Genomic DNA, 19,169 nt, shown 5'->3' with positions numbered 1-19,169 from the left:
TTTTAAAGAGAAAACAACTCTGTAAATATCCAAAGCAGCTTTAATTTGGCTTAGTTTGAATCGGTAAAGTGATTGCTCTGTCCTACTTTACAGCAAAGGAAAAAAAATTATACTTCCAGTTTCCCTTTTCATCAGACTGTTTACAGAGTTTGTAGAAATGGAGTTAATCAATATTTCTAGTAGACACTCGGTTCCCATGCCACAAGCACTCATTTTTAAACCCTTCAATCTTGTATCATTTATGGAGATTGTATTGTCAGAAATAGTGCTGTAAATAATTTATTTTGCTGCCAGTGCTTTTCTAAAGGTCTCTAGGCATGATGCAAGATTTCCTCCAGGAGCTGTAAAGCTTCCAGATCAGTTTGCTATGGCAAAGGGAGTTTTTTTGAGAGACAAGTAGGATGGTGGAAGTGATTGGTTATTTTGGGGAGTAGCTGGTGGCTGTTTCTTTTGCATCGTTATTGTAATCTAGAGTAGAGCAATTAGCAAGTGAAATTATTGCCATCTCATTGTTTCATGGGCTGTGTGGAATGAGTCAAGTTTCTCGGTGCACACAACCTCCTGAAACCCAGCTGTCCCTGTCCGAGTCGCTGCCCCTGCGTGTGGGTTCGGTGTGTACGTGCACGGCCAGGACGGCACGTACCCTCCGGATGCGCGGGAAGCGGCCGAGGGGCAGCATGTGGTGGGAGCTAAGTCAGCCTGCTTTCGGCCCTGCTGGGCTGGGATGAAGGTAGATTGGTGCTGTAGTAGGTGACGTGCTTCAGCATAGCAGACTGTTGCTTTTCAGATTGTGTTGTGCAGCTACAGCAGAAGTGTGGAGACTCGGGTTTACATATTTGATGTCTTCCTCTCAAGTGACGCTGTTTCTAACTGGGCTGTCAGTTGCAGAAGAAATGTGGCACCGTCTTCTCTTTGTGTGGTTCAGTGCAAGTCCTTCGTGGGCTGCCTGGGTCCCCTCTCCTCCAGGCAGCTGGTGAGCACTCATCCTCAGCCATCCAGACCGACTGCCACTGGGTCTTCCAGCCTGCAACAGAAAATTGCAATCTGTCAAATTTTTGTAACTTCTCAGACACTAGAAACTTTGCTGATTGAAGAGAAAACCCTATAACTGGCCTAAATAAACATCAGCTATGTACTGGGAGGCTTGCAAGAAAGTCACTATTTCCAATTTATTCTTGAAAATCTTTCCGGATCTTTAACACTGTTATGGATTTCTGGGTAATGAGTAGAGAGGGCAAAGAAAGTTCCATGTAAACTGACCTGGTTTACTCCTCAAACAAATTAGAAGGCAAGTATCTAACAGGAAGGAAGGCACAGCTGGCCTAAACTATCTCCACAAGCTTCGTTTGCTGAAAGTTTAGACCCAGGGAGCTGATTTAGCTTTAGTGATGGTCTATCACAGCTCTTTCTAAAGCACTGACAGCCGTTTGTCCTGAGACCACTTGGGTATCAGGTGCTCCATCAGTGTGGTCCGCTAGTCTGTATCCAGCAATGACCCGCAGAAGATTCATTGTTGCTGATGTAAATCTTAGGGATTCCTGGAAATGCTCTTGCCTGTCTGTACTTTCAGTTATCTGTAGAGAAGTCAACAACTTCAAATAAATTAAGACTATAAGCAATTTAAAGAGAGGAACTCTGGCTTCTTACTTGGAGGAATAACAAAGACCACAGCCTGGCTACTGTTGTATTGCAGGTGGCAATTTACAGGTATCGGGTGGAACAAACAGATTCTGTAGTTCCTACCTGGATTGTGATGTGCCTGATGCAGCTGAGGAGCCTCCCACCCCCGTAGGCATGATGTTAGTGCCGTTTGCTAACAGTTTAGCCAGCCAGGCTCCAGCTTAAATTAATAGATGAATCCTCAAATGCCTGTTTTGCATAGATGTATGTATTCTTAAAAATTGCCTTTTTTAAGTCCTTTGGGAAATCACTAAGTATAATAGTTAAAAATAACTTATATCACTTCATGTCAGGTATAAAACATTGCATTTTGACTCACGCTGTAATTAAAGTGGGAGGCTGTGTCTTTCCTTCTTTTTTGTTTTACACAAGCTGCATCCTTTATTGGCCTCTCCTGTGTGCCTCTGTTTAGCTCCCAAGGTGGCTATTTCATATGAAACAGTATTGTTAGAGTTTGTTGTCAATGATTTTTGTGCTTCAAAGGAAAGGATCAGAAACTAAATTTATCAGTTTTTATACTGAAAGAACAAGCCTCACAGTATTTGAAGTTTCCTTCTGAGATAATTAATTTCATGGCTTATTTTGGTTTTGTTGCGTGATCTATCCTGACGTTTCCATCAGTGTGCTTAGATGCACAGTGTGTCTTGGGGCCGTGGATTTTTTGATGGTGTCACTTCAGTTGACGGTGTATTTGTGGCTCTGCTTTTCCAAACGCTGCGGCGTGGTCTGCTGACCCCAGCACAGCGGTTCGCAGCTCTGCCACTTGGTGACAGTCTTTCAAAATAAAACCTTCACTGACGAAATGAAGGTTTGAACTTAACTGACTAGGGTGTGCTTCTCCGCAGCAAATCTCGGTATAAATAAGTGCTGGTGTATAATGATTGTATGCGAAGTAGAGGTGTAGATACCTAGCTCCCCGATGCCAATTTGCTCTAAGTGCCATGTTATCAGTTCCTATTAAATCACTCCCTGTTTGTGGGAGCAATCAAATGTGGTACATGACAGGTCCCTATCGCTGGAGAGGTTGTCACCGGGGTGACACACATCCACCTATTCACACCTTGTGGGCAGCATCTTAAAGGCTGTTCAGGCCACCTTGCTCCGTCTCTCCAGAAATGCATACAAAGGCACAATCCAGGTGCCAGTGAAGTTTTTGCTAATTTGTTCTAGGCAGAGAATCTGTTAGCTGGCCTTTTTTCAACTAAAGAAGGTACGTTTTAGTCAGGTTTCCTGGAAGCTGTCTTTCCGTCCGTGTCGTAGGTAGTCCATACCTAATACCTTGCAGCCAAATTCAACCTAGATGTAGAGGGAGAAGCAGGGAAAATTCAGCTGTCAACCCTCCTGCCCAGGTAGAGCTAGTCAGTCCAGCATGTATGTCGGGCTGGATTAACTGTGGGTTATCTTCCTGAAGTGGAAGGTCAAAAAGTCATGGTGTTGGGGGAAGCACTGTGTCTTGTACTGTGGGGAGAAAAGCCCACCAGAGAACTGAGGGACGGGTGTGAGGAGAGACTGAAAGCAGCCACCCTCCATTTCTTGTGTCTTTTGTACAGCCCTGGACAGCTGCTTTTTCCACAGAGCAGACAGAGCTGGGGCTGTTTGTTTGGCGGGGGGAGTATAGATACATCTCTGCAGGGCTGGACTTGGGCAGCGCTTGCCCTCCTGGTCAGGCTTTCTGCAAGCTTTCCATCTTCCCATTCACCTTTCCAGTGCCACGTCTCCTTTTCCCCTCTTCCAGTGGGCCAGGCATGCAGCTTCTTACTTAAACTTTGAAATCTTCTATTCACAGCCTGGTTTGAATTTCCTGGTAGTGCTCAGGGGTTATATTCTCCGTACTCTCTACCTAAGGTTAAAGAATAAAAAAGGATGAGTTGTTTTTTTTTTTCTTTGAAAAATCATATGTTGGCCATTATCTAGGTTTCAAATACAGTTCCTAATAAAGGATAGTATGTACAATTACTCTGACAGAGACCAGTTGCTGTCTGAGTTGTGTGCTGAGGTCCCACTTTGTAGGTCTTTTTTCCGTTTATCTTCTGTGATCAAGAAAAGCTGGTGCAAATGTTTGAATGAATTGCTGTAAGCTCACAAAAGATGTGTGTTGCAATATATCTTTCGCTTTGTGCGGCTTTCATTTTGGGAAGAAAATGACCGCCATCATGGCTTTTTGTGTTGGGATTTATTTTGGCCACCAAAATTACACATTTATTTTCCACCTTCCTTCTGTTTGTTGCATGTTTAACCCTTTCATTCCACTGTATTTTATATTCTCTGTCCATTCAACTCTGGTAAAATTCTTGCAGAATGTCAGAGCAGTAAAAGAAAATTGAAAAATTAACCATTTGCTCTTTTTGTGCTTCTGTACAGCAACACTTCGGCTGTTGAAACGTTCATGAACCCATCTAGTATTGAGCTATTTTAGTGGATTTTGTGCTGCTGGTGCCAGGAGAATCTTTCTAGGAGATATAGTCCTGGAGCAAATCAGTAATCTCAAGAATTCGGGATCAATTTACTGGGGTTCTGAAATTGTGTGCTACAAAGTGAGATGATTTGTGTTGTGTTCAGTACAGTGCAGAATTGTGGAGCCACACAGTAAAGTCAAAGCACTAGTGCTTTTAGTGGTTTTTACATTCTTTTCTTTTTTTTCTTTCTTTCTTTTTTTTTAATTTGAAGCTATGTTCCAGGATTATAAGGAGGACAGAAAGAATACCTGGTAAAGACTAGAATTTCCTCTAGAATAAAAGAGCTTAACAGGGTTGTTGGAGGCAACAGAGAGATTCTGATTTAGGGCCTGCTCCTCAGCTAATGCAAGCTTTCCACTGAATCGTAAGTGTTACAGTGGCAGTTTTCTTGTTTGATTTTGCTTGTTTCTTAACTTCCCAGGGTGGGAACATTGGTGTTATAGAAAATGATTTTCTATTTGCAGCATCGTGAGACCTTCGTTTTTGAACTGTGTGACCAGGGAGCGCAGGTGCCCGCACACCGCTGGCCGGTTGAGCAAGATTTCTCACTTAGCTGAGGGCTGGATGGCAGGTGAGCAGGAGAAATACGGGCTTCTGCAAATGGCAAGAGCAATCCCCTTATGTTTCCAGCTTGCTCAATTCCAGACAAAAAATTATTCCCAACACAAACTCCAAAGGATTCTTGGTTTTTTTGCAACCTGAGATACACCGGCCTCTCCTTGCGGTGTGCGTGTCTCCTGGTCTCTGACGTTAGAGGACAGCAGTCTCTCTAAGCTGTCTTTATGTCTCTAGCAGCAGTATCCCCTCTGTCTGGGCAAAGGGTACTGTCTGCAATGCTGCTTCAGCTGCTGCTTTCAGACAGCGTCAGCTCTTGGCTTCTGATTCTTAATGGTTTGGAGAGGACAGGAGGGGGAGGAGGGGCAGAAATCCTCCATATTCCCAATTTTGACATGGCACCAGTGATATAGGTTGGTTTTCATGACATACGTTTAAGGCAGGGCACAGTTCCCTGTTGTAAATCTTTTGATGCAGAGAATAATACTCAGAAAACAGATATTTATTACTGAAGGTATAGGATGCTTTGGGGTTATTGTAGTGAGCTCAGAGTTTCCAACACAATAAAGTATATTTCGAAGAGCCATGAATTAGCAGCACCAAGAGCACAGTCTGGCCCTCTGTCAGTAGGCTGGTATCTAACTTTTGGGTTGTGTAACTAATTAGTTTGGGACAGTTGGCACATGACCACAGTCAGAGGATGACATATTGGACTTTGATTATTTAGATGGCTTGATGTGCCAGAAAGCTGAACTTGTACTCCATTCCTTTCAATCTCACTTGTGCTGATACGCTGGAGGAGCAGGGGAGCAGCTTCTGCAGCTCAAAGCCGGTCTGCTCCAGCTGACCCGAAAGAGCACTCGGTCGTGTCAACACTGGAGACTCAACCCACTTGGAACCCAGGTCGTGAAGGATAACACGATGCCATTTTTTCTGTGTTCTTCCTCTTTTTTGGCATTTCCTGAAATATTAATAAGCTGTTTTGAAGTAATTGACATCGGTTTCTAATCAGCGGTGTCCATGAAGCAGTGCTCCGTCGCTAGCTGTGATGACGTTGTTTGGCATGAGTGGCTGCCAGGTGAGTGAAAGTTGATCTGGAGTTGTGGAGTGAGTGGAAATAATGTGGCCCGGGACATGTGTATGTAATTTGTTCAGATGATTCAAGTGAGAGCCATAGCAACTGAGATAAACAGAGGAAAAGATACTGGAAAACCAGCAGTGGCTTCATTTTAATAGCACAGCCTTTATTCCAGACAGCTCAGATGTTTACTATAAGAGCTCCATCTTCCTGCGTGTCTCTTCCTCCCCACCACCCCCATCGCTTCGCATGCACTGAGTCATGAGATCGGATGGCTTCTTGGGTAAAGCACCGCAGGCCAAATTCCACAGTTTCTACTGGAGCAAAAAGCCATCGGCTGTCTTCAAATACGGGCTGCAGAATTTCTTTCCCTGTTTGCACATCCGCGATTCAAAGGACCCTAATAAAAATGCATCTTATTTGAGTTTCCTATGGATCAAAATACACTTGCTCAAAGTGTTAGGGATTATTTGGCAAAGTGTGATGTCTGAGCTTGGGATGGGCTTTTGCTAGAGATAAAAGTATTGGGCAAGCATAAAGTCTGAGCTATATAAAGGTAATATCTGAAATGGAAAGAGCGGAGTAAAGCACACCACTGCTGCTCTTCCCGTGTGAAGTTACCGTAAAGTCGGCTAATCTGTGGCTGTTGTATAACAAACAGCTCTTGAGAAGATCGAGTACGACTTCCATGCCAGGGCTCTATCACATGCTTGGCAGCGGGGCCATGCTGGTGTGTGGGCTTCTGGGCAACTGAAACCTCAAGCTGCAAGTGGAAACAAGCCAACAAGAGCAGCAGATGCCTTGCGCTGTGCTATGGAGGGAGGACTGGGAACAAGGACCTGAGTTCTGTCTCCAAGTAAATGATCCTGATGTCTGTGCTTCCTGACTGGCATTGTGTAATCTTGTGTAGGGCTACAGTTGGGTATGCTTATCCCAAATCCCACCCCCCAGGGGAGCTGCTGGTGATTCACCTCTCTGAATCATAATTCCTGACACTTTTCTAATCGCTGTCCTTAGTGTGTCCTTGCTTCACAGGCTGCAAATCCAGTCTGATTGGAAGAAACAAGTTATCAAGCAGTCTAAAAACTGGCCAACTTCATACAGCAATATGTCGATCCTGCATCAGTTCTATCTTTGTGGCTCTTTTCTTCTCTCTGTTGCATTAAGAGTGAGCTAGGAGACACAAAAATTTAGAAAAAGAAATTTAGTTAGCTGTAGAAATGTGATAAATATCCAGTAATTTGACTGTGAGAAAAAGTGCGCCATGTATACAATTTTCAGTTCACAGTTTAAAACTGAGTGTATTTATCTGTTTAGAAAATCTGCTCTTTTTGTCATGAATTGGCAGGATCCTCAATTCTCTGTCATTCCAAGATGTTGCAAATACCAATTAAAAAAAATCTAAATCTAAATAAAGTTGTTTGAGTGTACTTACACTCCAGATACTTTTTTCACACATGGTTCAGTATGAAACTCCCAATGTCTATACAGAGAATGCTAAGCTGTGTGTGCTTTTTTTTGAATGACTGAAAATAAGGATTAAAGCTAATTTTGCAAATACCCTCTAATTCACCGTTTTGCCTTAGGAATGGAGCCGGGGCACTGGTTGCTGAACTCTCAGTTAACTAACTGCGTGAAGCCATCCCGCATTTCTTAGCATGTACACGCTCCAGTCCCTCTGCCTGCTTGTTGCCTGCTCTTCTCCCGGTGGCTCCAGGCTACCTGTCTGCACCATATTCTTGGTCACAGATATTGCAATGTTCGTGACAACACTGGTTGTTTTACATGTTTTTTCATGTACAATGTGAGAAAATGACTGTTAGGTGCTGCCTGAACATCCCTTGCTGGCCTAGGTGCAGGTCTGGTGATGCTGCCTGCACTGTGGCTGCCTGCGTTGAGCCTGCAAGCCCAGGAACCCTCTGCTGGCAAAAGGTTTTGCCTGAGCGTTGCATGCTGTAGAGAGTGAAGTGTGAACAGGTTTGTCTTAGACATTTGTCTTACTTAACATGGCTTGAAGGGAATAAGCAGGCTCTCATCTAAAAAAGGATGCCTTTTTCTTAAGATGTGTGTTATCGATGTTAGTATAGATGATAAAACAAGACTCTCATTTTTCTCTCTGAATTTTTTCTCCCCTTCATTATTCAGTTTTACATTTTTATGTCACTTCCAGTTCTCTTATCACAGTGAAATCTTTCAGAGCGGATAAAAGCTGAAAGCTACAAGCAGAAACCAAAATTTTTCAGCTGCCTTTGCTATCAAGCAGCAAACATAAGTCAGAAGCCCAGTGTTTATTTTGCTTTTGTTACCATTCTTGTATGAAAAACTGTACATAAAAGGTCTGTTTGCTGACTTGCAGTGATCGGGGGAGTGCGAAATGCTGAGTGAAGGGATTCAGAAGGAAGACATACAGCGTTCAGTCTTGAGTCATGGAAGATGCTTTCCCCAATCCAGTGTTTTTGCATGTATCTGTCCCCTTGGTAGGGGTAGTATCTTCATACAGCCCACCCACTGGCACAAGTGCTTGGCCTGTTTGAGTGTTTCCTAAACCTTCCCTCCCAGAACAGATTTTTTTTTTTTTTTTTTTTACCTTCCTGTCCTTGCTGGCAGGTAGAATTGAGAAACTGGGAACTAGCTTGGAGAACTTGGGAGGTATTTTAAATTTGCGGAGTGCTTTGAAAGGATGCAGCTTGAGAGCAAAGGTTTGCATGAACACTCAACGACAGAACTGGAACCGCAAACCCACAGAGTGAAGGGGCTAAGCTGGATGGGTCAGAGGAAGTGGTGGGTCAGCTCTCGTAGGTGTTCACTCAGGACCAAACCATTTTCCATAGGATTTCAGAGTGGAAACTTAAGCTTTCTTAGAAGTATTCCCAAGGAGCAGAAGTGCCAGTTGTGAATGCATTTCCAATAAGGATAGGAGCTGAAGTGTGCTCCCTGCTTCACGGGGGTGATGCCTGCTCGGGAAGAACACCTGATTTATATGGTTCTTTGGTGGCCAGTTTCTAACTGGAAATGTTTGGAGCCTGTTTTGAAGCTGTGCAGAAGAGCATGCTTGCGTCATCCAGAAAATGCAGTGAGTCAGTGGAGTCCTGAGGGAGCTGTAACGGCTCAAACAGAAACTTGGAAGACAAAATGGGGACGGATTTAAAGATACAGGATTTGTGGCCACTGCGCTGTTTAGAGATGGTCTGCATTTGTCGAAGGCATTGGTGATGAAGGGGTTCAGCAAGGACTTTGCTGCTGTAAATATAAGTGGAGCTTTGTAATAGTGATCTACCCGAGGCAGGGTGTGGAACTGGAAGAGGGTGTTAAGCTAGTTCTGCTTGCCATTATACTCAGTATTTTGGTATTCAGGGAATCTCCATGAATTCTTCATTGATATGTGTGTTTCGGTATGTTAATGAATAACTTATTGGGAGGGACAGGAAGGAAGGCGGGGGGCAGCCTCTTGGTTTGGCCCCCGCTCATCCTTTCCCTCAACGTTTTCAACCGCCTTCAGATTTGGGATGGTTTCTGCAGCATTACAAGCTATGCTCTTGCTGCAGTGCAGCTGTGTTGGGATTGTTCTTGGGCCATTTCATCTGCCTTGGGAAGACAAGGTCCTGTTGAGGAACCACTGTGTGGTTTTTAAACACATGCCCAGATCCTAGCTGGGTCGGAGGAGGGCTTAGAAGCACTTGCTGGTGCCACCACCATGGGGAGGTTTGCTGTTAATGGACACTGCTCTTACCCTCCACCCACAGCTAGACTAAATGGATATGGGATACCTCCTTCCTTCAAACCAAATGTTGATTCACAGGAGGTCATTTCAGGGATTGGGTGTTCTCTTAAAATGCTTTTGGTTCCTCTCACAGGTGAAATAGCCCAAGTCTGCTGTGATAGTGTTGGTGTATTGGTTATTTTACTTGAAAACTTCCTGTGATGCTAACCACTGTAGTATTTGGGAGCCTCAAAACCACAGGTGAATTGATCTTTATGGTCTGTTTCTGGAGGGAAAAAGTATCCGTACAGTGGTGTAACAGTGAAGTCAAAGATAATGTTTTGTGCTTCATATATTCTGTACTGAATCTCTATTATTTTGGTTCAGAATTGAGAGCCCATTTTCTTCATTTACAGGGCCAACAGACTGAGGCTGTTCCTGCCAGCAGAGGTGGTAGAATGTAGAAAAAAAAAATCCTGATGAATCTCCCCTCTGGGGAGGCTTTTCCCCTGCTGGGACAGAGCACTTGTAACACGACTTCAGGTGCTGAACTTTCTTGATTTTTATCTGAGCATGACAGAGTAAGATGCATTAAAGTTAACTGTCCCTTACAGGTAAGGTGATCCTCCAGAGTGACTTTTCTGAACGTAAAAGAACAGTTTCTGGAGAGCCAAGAATGAAGAAAAATGAGAAAACCTGGCTCTTCCTGCTTGTTTGGGGCTTTTTTTTGAGCAGAGTAGCTCAGTCTCTGGGCTCCCTGGGCATCCACATGTAATGTGCATGCACTTCAATGTTATAGTTTAGCTATTATATTCAGACCATGAAAGCTTCATTAGTTCATTTTGATTGAAGAGTGATGTGGTCCCCAGCAATGCTTATGCAAGTTGATGACTCATTTATATCTTTAGAGTTGAATTTAAATATCTATAAACTTCAGATTTAGGCAAGTAATTGCGTTACAGTTTTGCAACTTCTGTGAAAGATTTTTTTTTTTTTACACCTAAGGCTGTATTTCAAACCTGTGACCTCATTCCCATAAAGCAAAGTTATTTCATTACATCATAGCTGTGCAATTTGCCTTTTGATAGCTGACATTTGCATTTATGTTGGATCCCTTAAATATTTGTCTGCTTAAAAAGCTGCCAGGCATTTAGATGTTAGCATGTAAATGTTAATAAAAGAAAATTAAAAAACTGGTATTCTTTTGGCCTTCTTGCTGGCAGTTTTGTGGAAAACAAATGAATCGTAGTTTTCCCTTCTATCGTCACCCTCTGCTTGGTTTCCAGAAAAAATGAGTAATGATTTTTTGCCTTTGCAGCTGCAACATTTGATTGCAGTCTGACTTCACCAGTGATACAGATGGAAATATTTCTACAGTTAATTGGATGTTATCAAATCCTCAGCAGGTGACTAAGACCATACTAAGATGTAGTGTTCTCCCTCTGTTTCAGTGAGCAGGATCTCTGGGGGCAGATTTCCCTCTGTGACATTTTCCCCTGCTTTGTATAGTGATATCAGTTCACAGTTTACATTATCTAAATAAATACTTGAGGAGCTTAGTGTCCAAGATTTGCTGCCATTCACTTTGCTTTGAGGTGCTGTGGTTTCCATGCTGCTCCGATTAAAGTTAGATTTCAGGTGAGTTGGATGAGACTTCTATGAATCCTTTGGGGTGGGAAAGGATCAACATATATTTGAAAGAGTATGTGTCAGTCTCCTACAAGGTGACCGTTTGCAGGCTTCATATAAATGTTGAATATTTGAGCTTAATTTTTATTATCCTTAGCAATGGCCAACCATCTTTGAATCCTACTGAATTCCAGCGCTAGCTTCCCCTGCTGAAACGGGTTAAAACACATCTTTGATCACTCTGTAACTTTAAATTACCTTTTTTTTGCTTCCCTGAACCTCTTCTGTCACCTATCTTTTGCCAGCAAGTCTTGTGAAAGCAGCATCCCTTGTGATTCAGATCAACTGACTGTCTGGCACCCGGGACTGACGCAGTGCTAGCGAGGACCCCTCCTGTGGGGAGCGAGCCAGGGACGATTGCCTAACCCCCTGCGCCGGACCGCACGTTGCTCTGTAGTAGGATGCTCGGTGAATGGGATTGAGAAAGCCTTCCTCTGAGTATGCTGGAGAGCGTAGCACCAAGATTAATAGTTACGTTTTCTTGGCACTGTAGGCTCTGGAGCTGCAGAGTTAAATTCCTTGCTCAAGTCTACCCCTTTGGTAACACCTCCATGCCACTGATTATTCATATTAAAAAGAACAACAACAACAAAGCGATAATTGCTCAAATTTTGTAAAATGGCTATTTTTGCACATTCAAGCCTCAGATGGCGTTTGACCCTTAATACAGATGGTTTCACTTAATGTATTTTGTTTAAACAATCTCTGTTCCTGGAAGTGGTTTCAGAATAGGCTGTTCCTCATTGCTGTTCATGTTTGCTTTTTCTTATGATATTATAAGAAGCTTGAAGAGAGCAGATTCAGAAGAGGGCAGCAATCAGTGTTAACAGGCATTTGTGGAAGCCTTTGTATTTTCCAATTAAGGTACTGCAACTTCGTTGACTCCTCACAGCTTTCGAGACTGAAGTGGTTTGGAGCACTTTTGTCGTCAGGCTGTAGAGCTCACTACATTTCTGTTACTCCTCTGACTGTGTTACAGACCTCAGGGAGTCCCAGCACATTCATGTGGAACAGCTTGTCATCCAAGATAATCTGCTTTCCCCTGCTTTTCCCTCACGGAATGGGCTGCTTGGTGCTCCGACACATGAAAACCTTCTCTTGGATACAAACGAAGCGTTTCTGTGCAAGGGGCGGGGGGAAATTGTATGTTATCCTTGGATCTAGCTCCCTTTCATGTCTGTGTTAATTTCTGCATGTGCAGGCTTTTCGCAGATTGTGCAGGATGTGTTGTTGGTATTGAACACACCCTGGGTGAGCTGTGAAAAGCCTGCATCAAGTTCAACGACAGGAATCTTTATGTCCTGCCCTCTGCCATAGCCACGCTGCCGGGAGGCGGCTCCACTTAATGGAAAGAATGCAAGTGCCATTGAAGTACTGAGAAATGTGTTTTATAAGTTGGAAGTTGGTGTATCAGGTGTGTTGCTGAACGTTCAGGTTCGTATAGTACCTTCTAACAGTGGATCTCGAGGCTGGGACCTGATTTGTGGTTAGCTTGTCCAGAAGCCAAGTGGCATAAAAATCTTTTACGTTTGTAAAAAATGGAGGGACAAGTTGGGTGATTGGTCTATCTACAATTACAGAAGACATCTAAAGAAGAGTTGGAAATAAAACTGCAGCACGTCTATTCCTAGAGCATATGATTAAACTGAATGGTTTATTTTCCCTTTATTTATTTTTTTCCTAAAATTACTTTAATCTTTAAATCCAGACCCTGTTTGAGGTGTTGACAGTGTAAGTAAAAGTGAACCAAGCTGTTATCAGCCCTTTCCAAAACAATAACCTGCTAGTTCTGCCAATGACGTTGGGATGCCCTTTATATAACACTTCAGGTACAAATAAAAAATGAGAGATCACATAGTCTGTGGGGTTTTTCCTCTGTGCTTTTTCTTCATCTTATAAATGGTATGTTACATCGCTTAAAATCCTTTTGCTTTAACACTGCAGTATCTTCTCTTACCCATGCAATATGAAGTGATGCTTTGGCTTCATCCCCCCTTGACTCCAGAGCTGCTGGAGATTTCGAGTCCTGTTTCTTTCTCCAAACCTTCCTCTGCTTTGAGATTAATTTCAAAATAGGTTCTCCTGGCACCCTAACTGCCGTGCATGTTGGAGGGAGGGATTAGGGGAACACAGCAGCTCTTTCACCCTGTGAAAATCCTCTGGCCACATTCCAGGTGCAAGACTTTGAAAGGCTGAGCAGAACCAAGAGAAGGGAGGAAATGGGACGTGTGGCCTAACAAAAACCAATTGGCTTTTGCTATGGTTTCTCCCACGTCTTGTTGGTTCAAGCCTTCCTTCTCCTTTAGTGGTACATGTTCTAGGCTGCTTTTGTTACCTCACTTATTTCGTAGGCTTTAATCTTTATTCTTGTAATAACTTGATGTAATGTATCTGACTTGGCAGGCAGAGGAACTTGTGCAGGGAGTCTTGAATACGCCATGCACTAGTGAAGTTAAGTCTGGGCTTTCTGCACTACATTTCAGGTGTCATCCAGGTAACCCCAAATTTTTATATCAACTACCATCTGGTAAAGTCAAATGAAGGAGTGTCGAAATGAAAGGCTATTCTACCTGGGCAATATGTGGTATTTTCTATTCTTCTTGCAGCATGTTGGGAGAGAGATGCAGTTTCACAAAGTGTTGGATATTGTTTATTTTTACTGGGAGTGTTGCGTGACTTTTCATTCTTGGAGAAAGGAAGAACAAGATAATACAGTAGGGCTTGTACTAGATGCTCGCAATCTGCAGAAATAACATGGAGTGTACCTGACTTGCATATCCCTGACATGAGACCTTAAAATGGACTGGAGCTCAATCAGAAATAGGACAAGCTGTGAATTTAATTACAGGGTGGTGATATCTTCTGCCTGGAACTCTTTTCAGAAAGAGTTGTCTCTGTTGCAGCACTGTTGCATATCTGGGTGTCTGTCAGCTCTCTAGGAATTTGAGGCATTGCCTTCCCTAGATCCAGACTGGAGCATGGCCAGTTACTCGAGGCTGGCTGAAGTACTTCCATTTCAGGTGGAACCAGGTCTCCCAGCGCTTAATGAGTCTGTGGTCCATTTGACGGTCTCTGAAAAATTAATGAAACGCATCTATGTCTGGTCCACTCCTACGTTCACATTTATTTCTTTTGGAGTTGTTTGTAGATCTTTCAGTGGGAAAAGTCAGTAAGATCAAGCTGTCCATACAACTCAGTACTTGCCAGTACAGATGATTTTCTCAGTATTTTGAATTGAGACAGCTCTCCAGGCCTCTTCATGATGCCAGCACTATTATTTGTATAAACACGTAGTAAGGAGAGTCTTCACATTCTTGAACTGGGTTGCCACACGGTTGTATGAGCACCAGTACCAGCAAAAGGAACAGATGGGAAAGGTGGGACTGAGGCACTCTGGATTTAGATGGGGTTAACTGGCCGAGGACCCTCACTCCCTGTTAGCATGATCTCTCCCAGCAAATCTCGATGTTTGCCCGTAGCACTTTTCTACTTCCTGCCCTTGTGCTCTGTTGTGCAAATTTTCAGAGCAGTGGCAGGTATTTTACTTAATTTTTTTGTTTTGTTCATCATTTGTGCAAGTCTTCAAAATCTACTTCTGTCCCTGTGAACAGTGAAGTGACACAGCTGAACCTGAAATGCAAGATGTGGCAGCTATAAAACCAGTGTGTGTCCTTAGGGTGCATAGCTTATAGGGTGCCGACTGCTATTCGTTATAATTCCGTACTTTTCTTTATGTTCTGTCTGGTATGTGGGCAGACAGAATCTACAATCTTTATTCACTCCAACAGCTGTAAACCTCAGACCATGTGTAATATATCTGCTCTGTGTATGGCTCTGATTAATGGTGGGCAGGTAGGGTAAAGAGGGAATGAATAGAAAGGAACTTTGGATTTCTCAAAATACATGGAGAGGTAAAGTTTGGGGTTAGCGGAGATCAGTAGCACTGATTTCTTTACGCATTCCTTCTTTATCTTGCCTCTTTTGCCTGGAAAGGCAGAAAACGTGGAGATATTCCACAGTCTCATGCCATTTTCTAAATCTAAATGCAGATATGACAAGCATTATACTCTAAGCGTACCAAGGAAACTCATCCTAAAATTGTTTAATTTAAGAACTTTCATCCCTGATGAATTCAGCATCAGACTTTTGCTTTGTCTTAATGATGCAACCTAGGGGGAATGTTCTCTAGCTTTTCCAAAAAAGTTCAAATTAAAATGCTTTTTTCAATGTGTTTTTATGTTTGGGAATTGAAAACCAGTGTGTTAGACCCTTGTGGAAGTTTAGCACTAGGTCTAGCACTTGAACTGTGTCCGTCTATGCTCAGCAATGCATGAGTAAAATGGATACCTCTTTCTGCATCCATGCTCCACTTGGTCTGGGATGGAGGTGTATATATACATTTTTACATTTGTCTTTCTTCACAGTGAAATAGCTCATTTCTGTCTGAAGTTTCTGCCTGTTGGCCCCAGTCTTCACAAGAGAAAATACTGGTCCTGCCTTTAAGTCATAGTCCCAGCAGGACTTTTCAAACTTCTTATACTGTGTCCTGACAACAAAATAAAATGCTTAACTGTTTGGAGGAAACCATTGCTGCAGGCAGTTCTAATTAACTTGAAGCTTTTCCTTTCTGGGAGTGCATATTTAATTTCTTATACTGGGAATAACAAGCAATTAGTGCTATGGAGCACCAGGCGCTTTACCTGCATACCTGAGGGAGGCTGAGGGTAGATACTGAGGGTGCATAAATTCTGTAATTCAAATCAAGTGATTGTAGATGTTTTTAAATAGCATATTTTATACTTGTATAGATGCTTTTTTATTTATATAGTTGCAAAGGGTTTTTAATTTCTCAAAAGAATATGTACTCCCCTGTGGATGAATTAGCGAAGTCTTTAATTCCTGATCAGAAGGCACTGGTTTTTGGTGTGTGTTTGGTTTTAATTTATTATTATTTGTTTTTTAAAAAGTACACTCATTACAGTGTCAGGAAATGTGTATGCTGTGATCCTGTTTCTGTCCATCGATATTGATTAAAAAGCATAACTCTTCCCTAGGGATCTAATCCTAAACAAAATTATCTTTGCAATTGAATTTATTCTAGTCTCCTGTTGCTGTGTGTGTTACTTGAAATTGTCTGCATTTCAGAAAATAATTGTAATCTTTGCTGTAGTCAATGCTAAAACAGCTTAGGTGAGTGAGGACTAGAGGAGCCAGTGTAGGGCTGGGTAGGGAGCCCTTGCCCTGAAATAGCTGTGAAAATGTTAATCTAGTGGTGAGACTTCCTTTGTGTGATCAACTTCAAGGCAAAGAGGTTGAATTGCTAGAAGATTTGATGGATTATTTGGTTTTTGGTGGATTATTATTTGTGTTTCCTATGCATTATTTTTTTTTTCTTTGCTTTTCAAGTACTTTGGTGATTCCTATACCTGTGGTAGCAGCTAGCGTGCTGGACACGTTCATAGAGCTGTGCCCCAAGTTAAACTCTCCGCTTGGGAGAGAAAATGCAGCACAACTGCATAGCTTGGGTGGAGAGAGCAAGTGGAAGAAAGAAATTTCAACTGTTGCAGTAATATTAATTCAATAGCTGATGCACAAAAGGTTTTTCATGTTGGCCAGGGTTAAGGTGCTCCATACAGGTCCACATTCCCGAACGTGAATGACGGGATGTGGGTAAGCGTGTGTTTACAGCCCGCTTCAGCTGCGGCGGAGATAGTGCTGGATAAACTCGCCTCCTCCATGTTCCTCCTAATCCCTGCTGGGTCTAATGCAGCAGTGGTTCAGTAATACTTGTTTTCTTTTCTTCTTCTCCCCTTCCACCCCCTCCTCATGTGAAATATGATCTCTTAGGCCTGGTCTTCTGCTTTGGCAGACTTTTCAGCTCTTGAATGGAAGAAATTAACCACTTAGTTACTGTTGGGCTAAAACACGTTTTACTGGTCCTCCTGGCTCTTCCTGCAGCCCTGCTCAGAATTACACAAGGTAGCCCATGAAGTCATTAGCTTTGAGCTCTCAGTTTTAACTTCTTGTTTTAACTTTACTTTTTCATCTGCATTTTCTTGCATTTTCATTTAACAGGAATACGGAAATGCTCCCACTCAAGATCCGAGTCAGTATTTGGCAAAGAAACTTCTCTAAAATTTATTTTCTGATACTTTCCAAGTATGTGACTTTCTGATTGTGTCCTGGCTGTCTGCAAGCCCTCTCTTCTCTGGTCTGGCAGGAAATACTGAACTTCAGTAGGATCCCTAAACTGATGTGACTCTACCTATCGCACAGAAACTCTCAGTCCTCGCTCCCTCTTTCGCAACCTTAATAAACTGCCCAGACAAGGGAAGTTAAGTAACTATAGCAAGTGGGAGTTTGTGTGATTTTTGTGTCTTTAAGGTAAGCTGCTATTTTTTCAGATATGAAAAGTGCAAGATGCTTCTTTCTTCTTCTTTGCCTGCAGATGTTTCAAAAAGCATTTAATGGAAGAGGCCCAAAACTTGTTTAGTGATTCATGAAGAGCCCCTTTGGACTTGAATTTAACCTTGCAGACTTTAAATGCTAATATCCTGGGCAATTCCCTCTGGAGCTCTAACACATCTTCATTTTTTACATGGTGAAGACAGACCACCATTGCAGGAATTTAGTAGTACCCTCTGCCTTGTTACTACCTTAAAAAGAAGGATTCTGCCCTGTTGCTTGAAAGGAATTTCAAATAGTTGAACATCCCATCTCTGAAATCCCACCACTTCTCAGCCGCCACCTCTTTCACTCATGAAAATTGCAAATAACAAACATCTGTTAAATCAAGGAGAAAAAAACAACAAATGCACATGCTTCATTGCAAAATCTTTGGGTTTTTTTCTGTTGATGTATACAGTGGACTTTTTGTAACCTGGCTTTTTTTTTTCTTAAAGTTTCTTCCTGTGAGAGTGCGACTTGCTAAGTCCAAGTGCCAGAAGTGTTAATATTTCACTGTGCGTGCAGATAGCTCTCTGTGCTCCTGCAGGGCCATTCACGCTGTGCTAGATGGTTTCTGAAGGAAGGAAAACACTCTTTTCCCTCAGGTGTTAACTAGCCTTTGTTCAAATTCATGTGTAGGTTTTCTTTTTTTTTTTTTTTTACAATATTTATTTACAATAATGCCTATTGTAGAGTGGTCAGAATAGTAGCAAGAGACTTTTGTTTTTAACATGCTATTTTAACTAGCTATTGTAAACATGTCAGCTGAATTTTGAGAACAGCTTCAATGGAAAGGTAGAAGACGGGTCTCAATACTTTTTGTACATGAACTGGAAAAGGAAAGTCAGAGAAGTTTACATAAAAAGCTGGAAGAAAACAGAGGACAATGGAGTGGTTCTGAGGTAGGGCAGTGCTGGAGAAACTGAGGGTGGCATTACACAGATCACTGAAGGCATGAAGGTTCATCTGAGCAAGGTGTCTGGGCAGAGCAATAAAACCACTCGAGTTCTGCCTGGGTATACTTCATTAATGCCAATGGTCTTACCGATTCCTAGGGATCGCCAAAATAAGTGGTAGTCAGACATCCTTGGATATCTTGCTTGCTTGGGCTTTCTTCTTAGATGGTGAACAAACTTGGAAGGTTTTAATGGGCTAATGTAGTTTTTCTATGTGCAAACACCAACAAGGACTTTTCTTACCCTCTACCTGTTAGGTGGCAGGTGTTACAAACAAATCACAAAGGTAATTGCCTTTTTGTGTAGTGCTGTCATTGCCAAGTAAGCAGAGAATGTCTGAGTGTCCTTGTTTTCACTACTTACAAGGTGTCAATGAACAATTATTGAGACGAAGAGGTGATTTACTCAAGACACAGTTGTTTAAATCTGAGGTGGCTTTTAATGGGCTGGGTGTGGGACGTGCACTCAGCTCTAACCCCACTGGTCTTGGACTTGCATGCTGCCGTGCTTTCTTTGGCATAGCATAGTAAAGCTCTCATGACTGAACGTGCGTGACCTACTGAAGTTGTACTCATTGCAAACCTTTTTACACGACTCCACCAGGCAGT

At 42.5% G+C, this 19,169-nt stretch overlaps 1 protein-coding gene across 1 annotated transcript in view; it reads left to right on the top strand.

The window, feature by feature from the left end:
• LOC104622169 (tyrosine-protein kinase ABL1-like) overlaps window positions 1-19,169 on the top strand; it is a gene marked incomplete at both ends in the record, with an annotated part of 58,302 nt that overhangs the window by 23,675 nt on the left and 15,458 nt on the right. The gene's annotated exons all lie outside the window — the stretch shown is intronic.

This window comes from Phaethon lepturus, unplaced genomic scaffold (genome assembly GCF_000687285.1).
Source record: "Phaethon lepturus isolate BGI_N335 unplaced genomic scaffold, ASM68728v1 scaffold52706, whole genome shotgun sequence".
NCBI lineage: Eukaryota > Metazoa > Chordata > Aves > Phaethontiformes > Phaethontidae > Phaethon > Phaethon lepturus.
Note: the sequence above shows the minus strand (reverse complement) of the source record. Positions and strands in the feature narration are given on the sequence as shown.